Genomic DNA, 11806 nt, shown 5'->3' with positions numbered 1-11806 from the left:
AAATTAGTGGGGGGCCTTCAATCCCCCCCAGCCCAAGTGTCCTTAGGTATGGTCTTCTCCCATCTCCCAGGCTCAGAGCAGCTAAACTGAGTCATCCCAGGGAAGGCGTAAGAGCTGAGGAAGAAGCAGGTGTTGCAGATGGGTGGGTGATTCAGTGGATGGTGTTATTCCTACTGAGTCAATGCTAATGCTAAAGCAGTTTGTAAGCAGGAAGTTGGGGACACTGTGTGGCTACAAGATCTGCTTTCTAAATCCAGTGACATTCAAGGAGTCTGCGGTTCCCTCAGTATGCTTTCCACGGGGTGAGTTGCTTTTAGTTGTTCTTGGGTGCAGCATTTTCAAAAGCAAAAACCAGAGAGGCATTTTTCAGGTGTCTGTCAGTGGGATTTACAATCCTGAGAGTCCAGGTCAGTTTGGAGCGTGGTATTTCTACATTAGGATGACATTTTTGGAAAACAGAGTCCTATATTCTTGTGCCTGACTTTGCAACCCTCCCACTGGTTTCTGGAGTGTCTGGGTTGAGCCTTTACATGGAATTCATTTTAATGAGAGCTCTGTATATTTTGTATTGGGCAGAGCACCAGGAATGGTGCTGGCACTCCTCAGGTGTACTTAGTGACCAAGAAAAGCAAGTTCTCCGTGGCCATCGTGTCCTCTGAGGTGCCAATATTGTCTTACAGAAGAAAGGTGGAGTTGCTGCATCTCCTCTAACTTGCTCGACTCATTGCAAATTCTAGAGAACATGTCCTGTAATATTCCAAAATTCTTGAATAATTTGACTTCTCAGAGGAGAGATATTTCACTTTCTCCATGTGTGTACACAATTCAAAATTGCACACATTGCACAGCACAGAGGAGGAGATTTAGACCTTCGAAGTCACTGCTGTTTCCTCTGTTCTTTTTGCATTTGGGTGGCTCCCTTCTCTTTCTGGAAGCACTAGAGGTTTGGAAGGTGGATTATTTTTCCTTTCACTCTTCAGTAATTCATCACTCAGTCCTTCTGTTTTGTTTTACTCCATGTCTTTTCCACTTGGCTCTTGAAAATTTGATAGCATCTTTCCCTCCAGTAAACAAGGGGGAAAATGATGGTATAATTACTGAATCCCATGGGAACAGCCACAAGCTCTGGTCCATATGGTGCCTGGGAGGATGCAGACACTTCCATGCATCTCTGCAACGTGATGAAATGGTCCTGAGATTTGGGTTGGCAGAGGTGGCCTTCCAGTTTCTCATGCAGAGAGCAATTTCTGGGGAGACCACACTTGCTGGGGACACAAATGAACTTAGCCAACCACTCCCTCTAGGATGAGGAAAATTAAATGGGCAACTTTCCTTAACTCGTGCTTGACATTTGTACTTACTGTTTTCCACCTGTTTTATAAAGCACTGCTCTTGGGTTTTGTTGGCTGAGCATTTCTCCTCTGCCATCTCTTCTTCCCTCACTGAGGTCTGGATGTCCACAGGAGCTCAGTGGAGTAAAATTCAGAGAGCAGATTTCAGATGGGTTTCATTTCTGGAGTGCAGTAATGACATACAGTTATTGTTGTTTGCTTATTATTGTCTTTTCTAAATAGCTATTTTTGCTCTTAGAGGATTTAATTTTGTTTTTACTAAGAACAAAATCATCCAAATTGTTATGTAGGGAAAACTCACGTCACAACATAACAGGGTAAATCTTGATGTTATGTTTCTTGTAAAAATTATATAGTTTTTAAAAACCATACTCTTTCTAAAGCTGAAATGCTGTAAACTCTGCTGTTTAAGCACTGGACTGAATGTATTTGCCTCAGTACATTTATGCTTTCTCTTTGCATAGGTACTTTGTTCAACATTATGGAGAAAGTCTGTGTCAAAGCCTGAAACCAAAGCAATTCCTCCTGAATGCTTTGGTCACAGCATCATCCACCTGCTGCACAAACAGCAGTGACATCCCAGTCCAGCCCAGTGCCCATAGAAATGATAGTGATGAGAGCAGGTAAAGCAGAAGGACTGTCAGGATCCAGAACCTTCCCACTACCTTTTGCTTCATAATTTTCATCACAGCCTTTCTTTCCTGAATAAAGATACACTACATGCCTATTTCTAGAGAAGAATTAAGGCAAAATCCACCACATAAAAGAGAAATTAAGTTCAGTTCCATCTTCCCCATCTCTTTATGAGATGCAAGTCAAACCTTGGATGGGATGCAATCTCCTTCACTCTTTTCTCTCTTTCTAAACAAATCCAGAGTTGAGGAACTTGGCTTGAATTCGTATCAGTTATTATTCAGAGAATAAAATGAAGACTAACAGCATGCATCAATTAATTTTTCCTCACCCACATCCCAGCACTGTTTTTCCACAGTGAAAGCAATGAATATAACCTCTGCTTTCATAAGGCTGCTCTGTGGTAAAAGTGTTCCACAATTGCTTCCTACTGAGTTTAGCCCCAGTTTCTTTACTGAACTCCTTTACTAGCCAGGTAGAGCAAGCAGAGCTGTCACTGAGAATTAGACAGGAAAGTAAACTCTAATGAAGTGGTAAATCATTATTTTTAATGCCTGTAGAAATCTCCTGATCCTCCCAGCTTCACTTAAAATGTCCATAATTTTATACATCTTTTTTGTTACAGGTCAAGAATTAAAAGATTCAGGAAAAAAAAAAAGAGAAGGCTAGTATTATTTTGTACTACATATTAGTCTGCTGGACTTGACAACCTATTTTCTGACGTCCTAGCTTACAAGCCCTTTGAACCACTGGAAACACTGCTGGAGAGCTGGAAGAAAGCAAATAAGGCAATGATTGAAAAAATACAGGTTGATCATTGCTATATTTTTTACTTTAAACCATAGTGAGACAAACAGTAAACAAAAGCCCTATGAGCTCTCTGAGTCTGCAGCAAAAAAAAAGATGGATATTGTCATTCCCAGAGCAGGGAGCAGCTTTAGGTCTCGGATCAGAAATGTCCAGCACAATGGGGCTCTGACCCTGACTCTGCATCTCCTTAATGCTGTGCCAGTGTAGATATAAAAACCTGTCTCCTAGACAGGTAACTACATCAGGACTGGTGAGAAAAAAATGTCCTCAAAAGCAGGCTCTCTCTCTTGTTTCTGTCCCCAGAGAGAAGCAGAGACCCACAAATTTTACCTGGGCTCCTCATGGAGGTTCAAAGAAATGGTTCCTATTTCCCAGGCCCTAAAAAGCAGCTCCTTGTGGGCAGCACAGGGAATTTGTGCTACAGATTTCCAGAGAAGAAGTGTGGCCCTTGGGAGAGCCTGAGGAACAGACACCCCTACTTTGGATATCTGGACTAAGCCAGACTCCAAGACCTCTTCTGCAGTGCTGTGTCTGCTTTGGCATCCTCTTCAAAATGAATGGGACCAACCAGAGGGAGCTCAAAAAGCCTTGGATGTGTGGAAAAATTTGCTTCACAAAGGCAGAGCTGAAGCTGTGTGTGTTTAACTTACTGATGAAGTCAGCAGATGGCTTGCTCATAGTTTATTAGCTCTTATGTTAAGAGAAGGTATTTGATAGTGAAAGGTGATGTAAGCAAGGCTGGACTTTTTTTTTTTTTTACTTGAGGAACAGATTTTACTTTAAACAGAAGTTATTTGGCTCAGGAGAGTTCATTCACATAAGAGGGAACTGAATTCCCTTAGGGGTATTAAGGGATTGAGAGGGTGAAAAACTGCAGATGATCATGATGGTAACTCCTGGCCTTGAATCTTGACTGTTTCATAAAACTTCTGGGTGGAGGGATCATAACAGAACCACCATGGGATTTCAGAGCTGTGGATAAAATCCTACCTCAGCATTCTCTCCATGTGTCTGGAACAAGCACTGTGCTGTCCCACACATTCAGATTTGGCTGAAGAAGGTTAAAGTGGTCATAAAGCTAAATGACAAAGTAACAGGGCACAGGAGGGTGGCTGGTGGTGTGTAACAGGTATTTGAGATCCTTACAAGTGATTGTAAGCAGGAGATAAACAGCAAACCTCTTAATCACAGTGTGCCACACTCAGAGGAAAGGCAAATGTCATTGCAGGGTAACAAGTCATCTGATGGCACAAAATAACCTGCTTGTAGGGCTTTCAAAGGTTAGCTTGCAGTCAGGATGTTATCAGGATCTCGAGTTTCAGTATTTGTGTTAAGCTATGATGTTAAAAACAAAACAACCCAAAACATTTTTAAGGTGGAGTCTGAGTAGGGTTTTGAAGATTCTTCTGGGATGTAGTGACCTGTGGAGTCACCTGAGGAGGAGGATTGGAATGGTGATCCAAGAGGTCTTTTCCCATTCCATACCTCTACAATGTAAGAATTGAATTAAAAGGATTGTTATGCAATAGGAAAGCAAGCTAATATAAAAATATGCCAAACACCAAGCTTTTACCAGAACTGGAGCTAATCTGTGTTCCTGTGTCTTCTCCATGTCTGTGCAAACTGGAGTTACAACTTGTGTGCTGAGCAGCTCTGATTTCACAGTGCTCCCCAGCTGGGAGGAGCTCAGAAGATCAGAGCCATGAATGGGGCAGTGCCATGACCATGTGGTGCCTGCTGGCTGCCCCCCAAAAACTGAGTATCTTGAGTCCTGTGTCCACCTCTGGGCCCACAGTTCAAGAAGGACATTTTGGTGCTGGAGAGAGTCCAGAGAAGGGCAGTGAAGCTGGTGAAGGGTCTGGAGCACAAGTCCTGAGGGAGCTGGTGGTGTTTAGCCTGGAGAAAGGAGGCTCAGGAGAGAACTTGTCACTCTCTACAGCTCCCTGGAAGGAGGCTGTAGCCAGGGGGAGGTTGCCCTCTTCTCCCAGGTAACAAGGAACAGGATGAGAGGGTCTGAAACTGTGCCAGGCAAGGTTTAGTTTGGACATTAGGAGGAATGTTTTCACAGAAAGGGTGATGAGGCATTGAAACAGGCTGCCCAGGGAGGTGGTGCAGTCAGTGTCCCTGGAGGTGCTCAAGGAAGGTCTGGATGTGGCACTCAGTGCCAGGGGCTGGTTGATAAGGTGATGTTTGGTCACAGATGAGACTCAATAATCTCAGAGATCTTTTCCAACCTGATTGATTCTGTGATCACTTTGATCCTTATCCCTCCCCACAGATCATTGTAACATGCTGCCACTGAAATATCACAGAATAATTTTGGCTGTAAGGGACAGTGTTTCAGAGGAATTGTTAGTGGTCCATGGTCATACTCCTGCTGCCAGGCCTTTAACCAATCTACAGATGAAATCCTATGCATTAAGATATAACATTTTACGTGAAGTCTCAGAATACTGCACCAAGTATTTTCCACAGTTGTCAGAGTTACTAAATTTCTGCCTTGTAGGAATTCTGTAAGTCTTTTTGTTTCAAATGTGAACATTTTCAAATGGTAAAATTCCCTTTGGTTTTCAGCCAGCTCAATAAGGCAACAGCACTGGCTCAGAGAAAGGGGAAGACAGGTCACCTTGAGAAGTGAGACTGACTTTATGCTACTTCTCTCACTGGTGCTTTCTTCCTTACACCTGAGGAATTTTGCAAATGAAGAAGAGGCAGCAATGCCCCAGTTCCCCAGTTCTGCATCCATAAGTCCATGAGCTGTCCAGTGGCTGCATGCAGTTTTTCCCTCATCCTAGTAAAAAAGACAACATTTAGGATCATTCCAGTTCATTTCCAGGAGGATGCTGTTTTGACACTGATACTTAGAGACAAATACTTATTTGGGGCAACCCTGTTTATTTATCCTGCTTTGTTTTTCTTCCTGGAGCAGTGGGAACAATCAACAAGTTCATTTCCTTGTTGGGAAATGATGGCTGGATTTGTCAGTAAGCTCTTTAACCAAAAGAAATGTTGGGTTCTGTTTTCTACCCAGGGCCACACTTTTTTGTTGTATGATTGCCTTCTCCTTACTTTCACTCTCTGGCTGATTTTTGGCTGCAGCCAATGTGTTGATTGGTGACTTATCTCCAAGAAAATCCCTAGGGACACATCTCACAATCTGTGGTCAGTGGCTTGGGGATCATCACCCACCATTAAAGAAAGAAAATTATTTCATTATTGAATGTAGGATGCTTAGCCCAGCATCAGCTTTTACAAAGCCTGTGATTTATAGCAGTTGTACAGTAAAACAGCCTCTCTTAGCAGATAATGTTTACATTTTGCCCCACCTTGCCTAATTTCTACGCACATTTCGAAGATTATTGGTTAAAATGGTCAAAGGTACCATTACCATAAAACATCAAATGCTTTATGCTAGAAAGCTGTGATCTTTTTCCGTTTAGACAGAGGTTCACATGTCTGCACAGGAAAGGGAAAGGACCAACTTTTATTTTAATATAAAGCCTGTATAATTCAAGACCTTAAGTGAAGGAAAGCCAGCAAAATAAACGTTATTGTGTAAATAGAGTTGAGAGGGAAAAAAAGCCATCTTGAAAGAAATGTGATGTTTACATGGCACAGTTTGGAAAAGTTCTTTCTCGTTTCCAGGTCATTTTATGACCACAGATATTTGATTTAAAGGCTCAGTGCCTCGGTGCTTTAGGGGGTGGATCTGGGTGTAGACAAAAAGTAGCAAAAGAAGAGACGAGAAAAGTGCAAATCAGAATTTTTGAAAAACACTTGTTTTACCCCGCCTTTGTTAAAAATTAAAACAAATACCCACCAGCTGAAAAATTATATTGAATAATTGCACTTCAGATACTGTGCCAACAAAACACACATGGGCCGTGGTGATAAAACATTTTCTCCCAGTGGAACAAATCACTTATCAGGCTATGATACAAAGTAAGGAAACATTTCAGTACAAGTGAACTTTAGCTTCACAATAGCTGCAATAAGGGAATGCTGACTTTTCAGCTGCCTTATTTGGAGGAGAACTATCCAGACCTACCCACAGCCTTTACTTATCTGCTATTGTGTAATTTTTAATGTCATATTTGCTTATACGTGCCCTATAATTATTTTCCACTAGAGACATGTACAGCTACTATTTTGCTGCCTCACGTGTTTCCTTTAAATTCTCTTCTCCCTCTTTTCTCAGCCACTTTGTCTCTCACTTTCTTTCCATACCTTGGCCATTTCCTCTCATTCATTTTTATATTATTTTTTCCCTTTCTTTTGTCTCTTTTTCCTTTCCCATCTTTCATATTCTGAGTCTGACACAAAACCCATAGATTGTCATTTTTGCTTTTCCCTATTTCCTCCTCCATAATGTTTTCGTCAAACTTGAGAAAAGAGAGAAAAATTTTGAGAAGTTTTTCATTTATCCTGAGCTCTCTAGTCTTCTCTATGCCCTTTCTCCATGTGAGGAAACTAGCAGCTTGTCCAGGAGAAGTTATCAGAGATATATCTGTACTGTGGTTCCAGGAGCTGGAACAAGACACAGGGTTGAGATGTAGAGTAGTGGTCAAAAATAACACCTAAATTTTTCATTAGCCTAATATGAAAAGGAAGCTGAGATTCCCCTGAGAATCACAATTAAGCGGATTTGAAAAGCACTGTGAAAAAGAAGTTTGTGAAGGTGGTGTAAGAGAAAGGTCTTGCTGTGAGGTTGAGATGTTTGTTTGTAGTGCATTATTCCAAGGGCTGTTTCTGCCTGTTGCTGATGACACTTCATTTTTTCTTCACCACAGATAGTCTGAAAATATGGGTATTTAAGTGTAATGAAAGTGAAAAAAAAGAAAGAAAAAGAAAGCAGACAGGCCTCCAAGCTCAGCGGGTGGTACCACACTGGTATTATTTAGCATTTTTCCTCATTTTTAAATCTGGGTTTTTTTCATTTGTTTGTTTTTGCAAATACTGGAGAAATGAAGGGAATCTCCAAATTTCACCTGAGGAGAGATACTTTTTATGTTCAATACACAATTTCCATATTATTCTTCATATTTGGAAGACATCCACAACTTCACAGGAGGTAAAGCAATCCTGAATGCACCACTCTGCACTTGTACTGAGCAGACTGAGGGACACCATAGATGTTTCAGCACTTGGATGTGTACAAAACAACTAATTTTGCAGGAAAAGGGTGCACCAGCTCTGCTTCAGTATAATGCCCATTTTGTGTGAACATTTTGTGGCTAGAGAGAACTTCTAGATGCTGAAAGTCTATGGACACTACTTAGCCCAAGGAAGACTCTTGCATTTTTCTCCTTTCCTCTCCTTAGCAAAGAAAAGGATTTGTAATACACCAGGCTGCTCCTTGGAAGCAGCAAATAGTGCCATGTATGACCTTTTGTTGCTCTGACATGCTACCTTATAAGCTGGTAGCTTTAAGAAATGCAAGGCAGAAAAATTTAATCTCCCGGAACATGATGTAAAAGCCGTTTAATTATTTTCAAGACATTCCTGGAGAATGACTGGGTTTGCTGCCCAAGGTGGGGCGTGTGTGTGTGAGTGACTAAAGGTTTGCACTTCACCAAAAAAGGCCTCCCGGGTGTCCCAGGGTTGTTAAATCAGGCTGTTTCCTGGGCTGGCCTGGAAACTCTGGGCACTTGGAGATGGTGGATGCTTTCCAAGCAGGCTGCCAGTTTTTAAGACAAGCCTGGGTAATTCTCAGGCTCACCCACTGCTGCCCACGAGCTGCAGTTTGCATGGCCCTGACAGCACAGGGCTTGGCTTTGGCTGTGCTCCCACCAAGCACCCACAGCAGGACTCCAGCCCTGCCACTGCAAAAGATGCAGGCTCCTGAGTATTAGGGATGGGTGAGAGATGGGTTTTTTTTTTTTTGGTCTACAGGGAAAGTAGTGGGTTTGAAAAATTCTTTCTCAGAATGAAAAAGCACTGGTTTTTTTTCCCAAAATTTCCTATGAAGCCAAACCAGATCCCACCCAAACACTCTTAAAAACACGTTTTTGAACTGCTCTCAAGGTTTCATTTTGATAAAAACTCAACGTCTGATTCTTACTCCACCTTGAAAAATATTTTTTTTCATGTACTATAAAATGAAAGTCAAACCCTGGTAAACTGTCTTTTAAAGCTGAAAAACGTATCATTTGCTTTTAGAAAGTTCAGGCAAGACCTTTGAAGACTTCCCCTAAAAATTTGTTTTTCAAAGTGAGTTCTCTCTAAATTTGTCCTGCTTGGATAAAATCCTTTGTTTTTAACAAATTAGCATTTTTAGGGTTTTTTTTTTCTTTGCTTCGTTGCGTTTTTCGGTTTTTTTTTTTTTTTGGTGGGAAAGTTGTCACCATGGAAGATTTCCATGTAGCTCTGTAGTGAGTTGGCCCATGGAGATACTGTGAATTCTTTTACCAATCAGTGGTAGAGAAAAGAAAAGTTTGGAACACAATTTGACCTAGAGTCTCTCTCAGCCTTCTCTCCAGTGATGTACCTACTTTTGCTCCCTGTCTCCTTGCACAAACCTACCTCTCCCCTAACCTGCAATATAGACACAACTGAGGATTAGAGAAAAAGAGCTTCAGCCACTGAAAGAAGCTAAAAAGTTACCTCTAATCAAGTATATACTTGATTAGAGTATCAAGACCTTCACAGAAACATGGGAAGATCTAATTCTGCTCTGTAATGGCTATGAGATTCAGTGCTCTTCTCTCTTGATACTCCATTTTTTCCCAGTAGTATTGTCTCCAAGGACTGGATCCAAAGATTGTTGAAGCCAGCTGAGAAAATCCTTTATAATTAATCTTTCCATAATTTTGAAAATCCTGACATTTATATATTTTCTTTTTTTAATTTTGAAGGAGGAAGAACTGCTAGCTTATTTATCCTCTCTTCTTTGCCAGTTGTGGTGGTATTAGGTTTTCAATTGAGCTCTAAACCTTAATTACTGTAGCAGCACTGTAAAAAAACCATTCTAATTCTGGGACTACAAACATTCCATTGTCTCCCAAAGTCTCAGCTAGAATAAAATGTCTTTTAAAAGTCACTTATCTTTAAAAGCCAACTACTCTGCTCTTCTTATCACTACCTCCAGTCTCTGGAACTAAGAGTAAGTTTCATCACTTTCCTTATGCAAAACCTGACCTGAAAGAACCAAAGCAGGTTTGTGGGTAAAGATGTTTCTCCTCCCAAGGTGGATGGAAGAATACATAGCACTGCTTTGGTAGAGAAAGGTTTTCCATCCATTCTCAGCCAAGGGAGACACATTTCAAGTTCACATTTCAGCTGACCAGACAGGGCTATATGGCTCTCAAGGAGTTTCTGTGGCAATGGATGAAAATATTTGTATCTGGATTTGTCTTCTGCTGGTTTTGTCAACACCAGAAAAGGTCAATGTTTTTCCTTGGTCCGGGAAAGACGTTGTCTAGATTTACAGCAGCAGGAAAGCTGAAAGAAGAAAAGCAAGAAGGAGTTTTGGCAAGTGGCAGATCCTTCAGTGTCCAGGAACCATTACCCTATTAAAATGAAACTGTTTCTTTTTCTGTCCCCAGGACACTTCAGTCCTTCCCATAAGCACAGATCCTTCCAAGCAACTCGGAGAGAGCTGAGTGCAGAAGCAAAACTCCCAAAAAGTCCCTGTTCTTCTCTTCAAGCAGACACTGCATAGGGAAAGCAAGAGCCCAATCAAGCCATAATATGGAGAAAGAAATTAACTGCACTAATTCTCTTTTCCTCTTGCTAACCCTGGTATTATAATTCTGACTTTTAGAATCTGTTAGAGTCTAAACATAGCAACATGGCACTGAACAGGAGGCATTCTAAATTTTAGGGGATCTCTAGTCTTGTATTTAAAGTCTGAAGGAAATATCATGCCTATTCTGCATATCTTCGAAATAAATCAACAACCAAGCACGATTCCCATCCTGGTGTTGCTGGAATGAGAAGCTAGATTCATAAAATGTTACACTATGGAAATCTAGAGTAAGAGTGCATTAAATCTGAGTCTCGCCCAGTACATCGGCAGCTTTCTGTCAGATTCTCATCTCTCCAACCTTTTTTTTTTACACTATTTATTTCAAGTGTAGCTTCCCTACCTCTTTTGACTAGGAAATGAATACATGCAAGACCCCAGACTGCATGATTCCAGCAGCATGAGGGAGCAGACATTTAAAAACACATTTATCATTTCAGGGAAGCCATTCCAGGTTGCTTTTTCAGAGTGTGATTGAAAGCAGTTTTGGAAATGTAAAATACTAAAACAAGAGGAAGATGGAGACATGACTACTGGTACACTCTCAGATTTATTCAAAGAGATGAGGATAAATGAGAGTATATAAGAGTAATTTCTGTGAAGTGTAGTTTCAAATCAAAATCCTTGGTTTTCCTCAACTTATGGAGAAAAAAAGTTGTCAAGTGGCACATTTCAGGGTTAACAAAGCCCTGGCTGTTGCTCATGCCCACCGTTGCATATAAGTGAACACAGAAATAACTCATCAATAGTTTGAATTGGCATTGGATTTTTAAATCTGGTGGTTCTGATTTTAATTTAACATATCCTGTGGTGCAGTGTGTGAAATATGTACTTAACCCAGATTGTTGTGAGATGAAAGCACACTCGTGTTTATTTTACATTATTTGCTGTAGTTTGTTGAAAGCCAACATTCCTGGGCAGTGAATGCAGCGGGGATGAATCATTTGAACTAGGTGAGGGGTTAGCAGCTGGAAGAAAATGAAAGTTAAATAACTACATGAAATTTCAGCAAAAGGGGTTAAAAAATGTAACATGAGAGAAAGTTATATCTCTATTATGAGAAAAGGAATTATGGTACTTGCTTCCATGGGTTTTCTACTAGTACTTTTAATGTCAGCCATGATTAGAGGTAATTAATATCACACATTTCCTACCTTCAGAACTGAGGTGCTGAAGCAAGGTTAAATACAAATTGCTACCAAGAGCTGTAGCAAATGCACCACATGACAGTATAGCACCAGGGAATCAATCCTAATGATTCATATCA

The 11806-nt window shown here is 40.9% G+C and overlaps 1 long non-coding RNA gene across 1 annotated transcript; it reads left to right on the top strand.

Annotated features, from left to right (window-relative positions):
- The first annotated feature begins 216 nt into the window (after window positions 1-216).
- Window positions 217-10703, top strand: LOC146444127 (uncharacterized). Its single transcript, XR_014851415.1, has 2 exons — window positions 217-302; window positions 10340-10703. It is a non-coding gene; the product is annotated as an uncharacterized LOC146444127 (long non-coding RNA).
- The last annotated feature ends 1103 nt before the right edge of the window (window positions 10704-11806 follow it).

The sequence above is a fragment of the Lichenostomus cassidix genome, chromosome 1 (genome assembly GCF_008360975.1).
Source record: "Lichenostomus cassidix isolate B80296 chromosome 1, HeHo_3.0, whole genome shotgun sequence".
Classification (NCBI taxonomy): domain Eukaryota; kingdom Metazoa; phylum Chordata; class Aves; order Passeriformes; family Meliphagidae; genus Lichenostomus; species Lichenostomus cassidix.
Note: the sequence above shows the minus strand (reverse complement) of the source record. Positions and strands in the feature narration are given on the sequence as shown.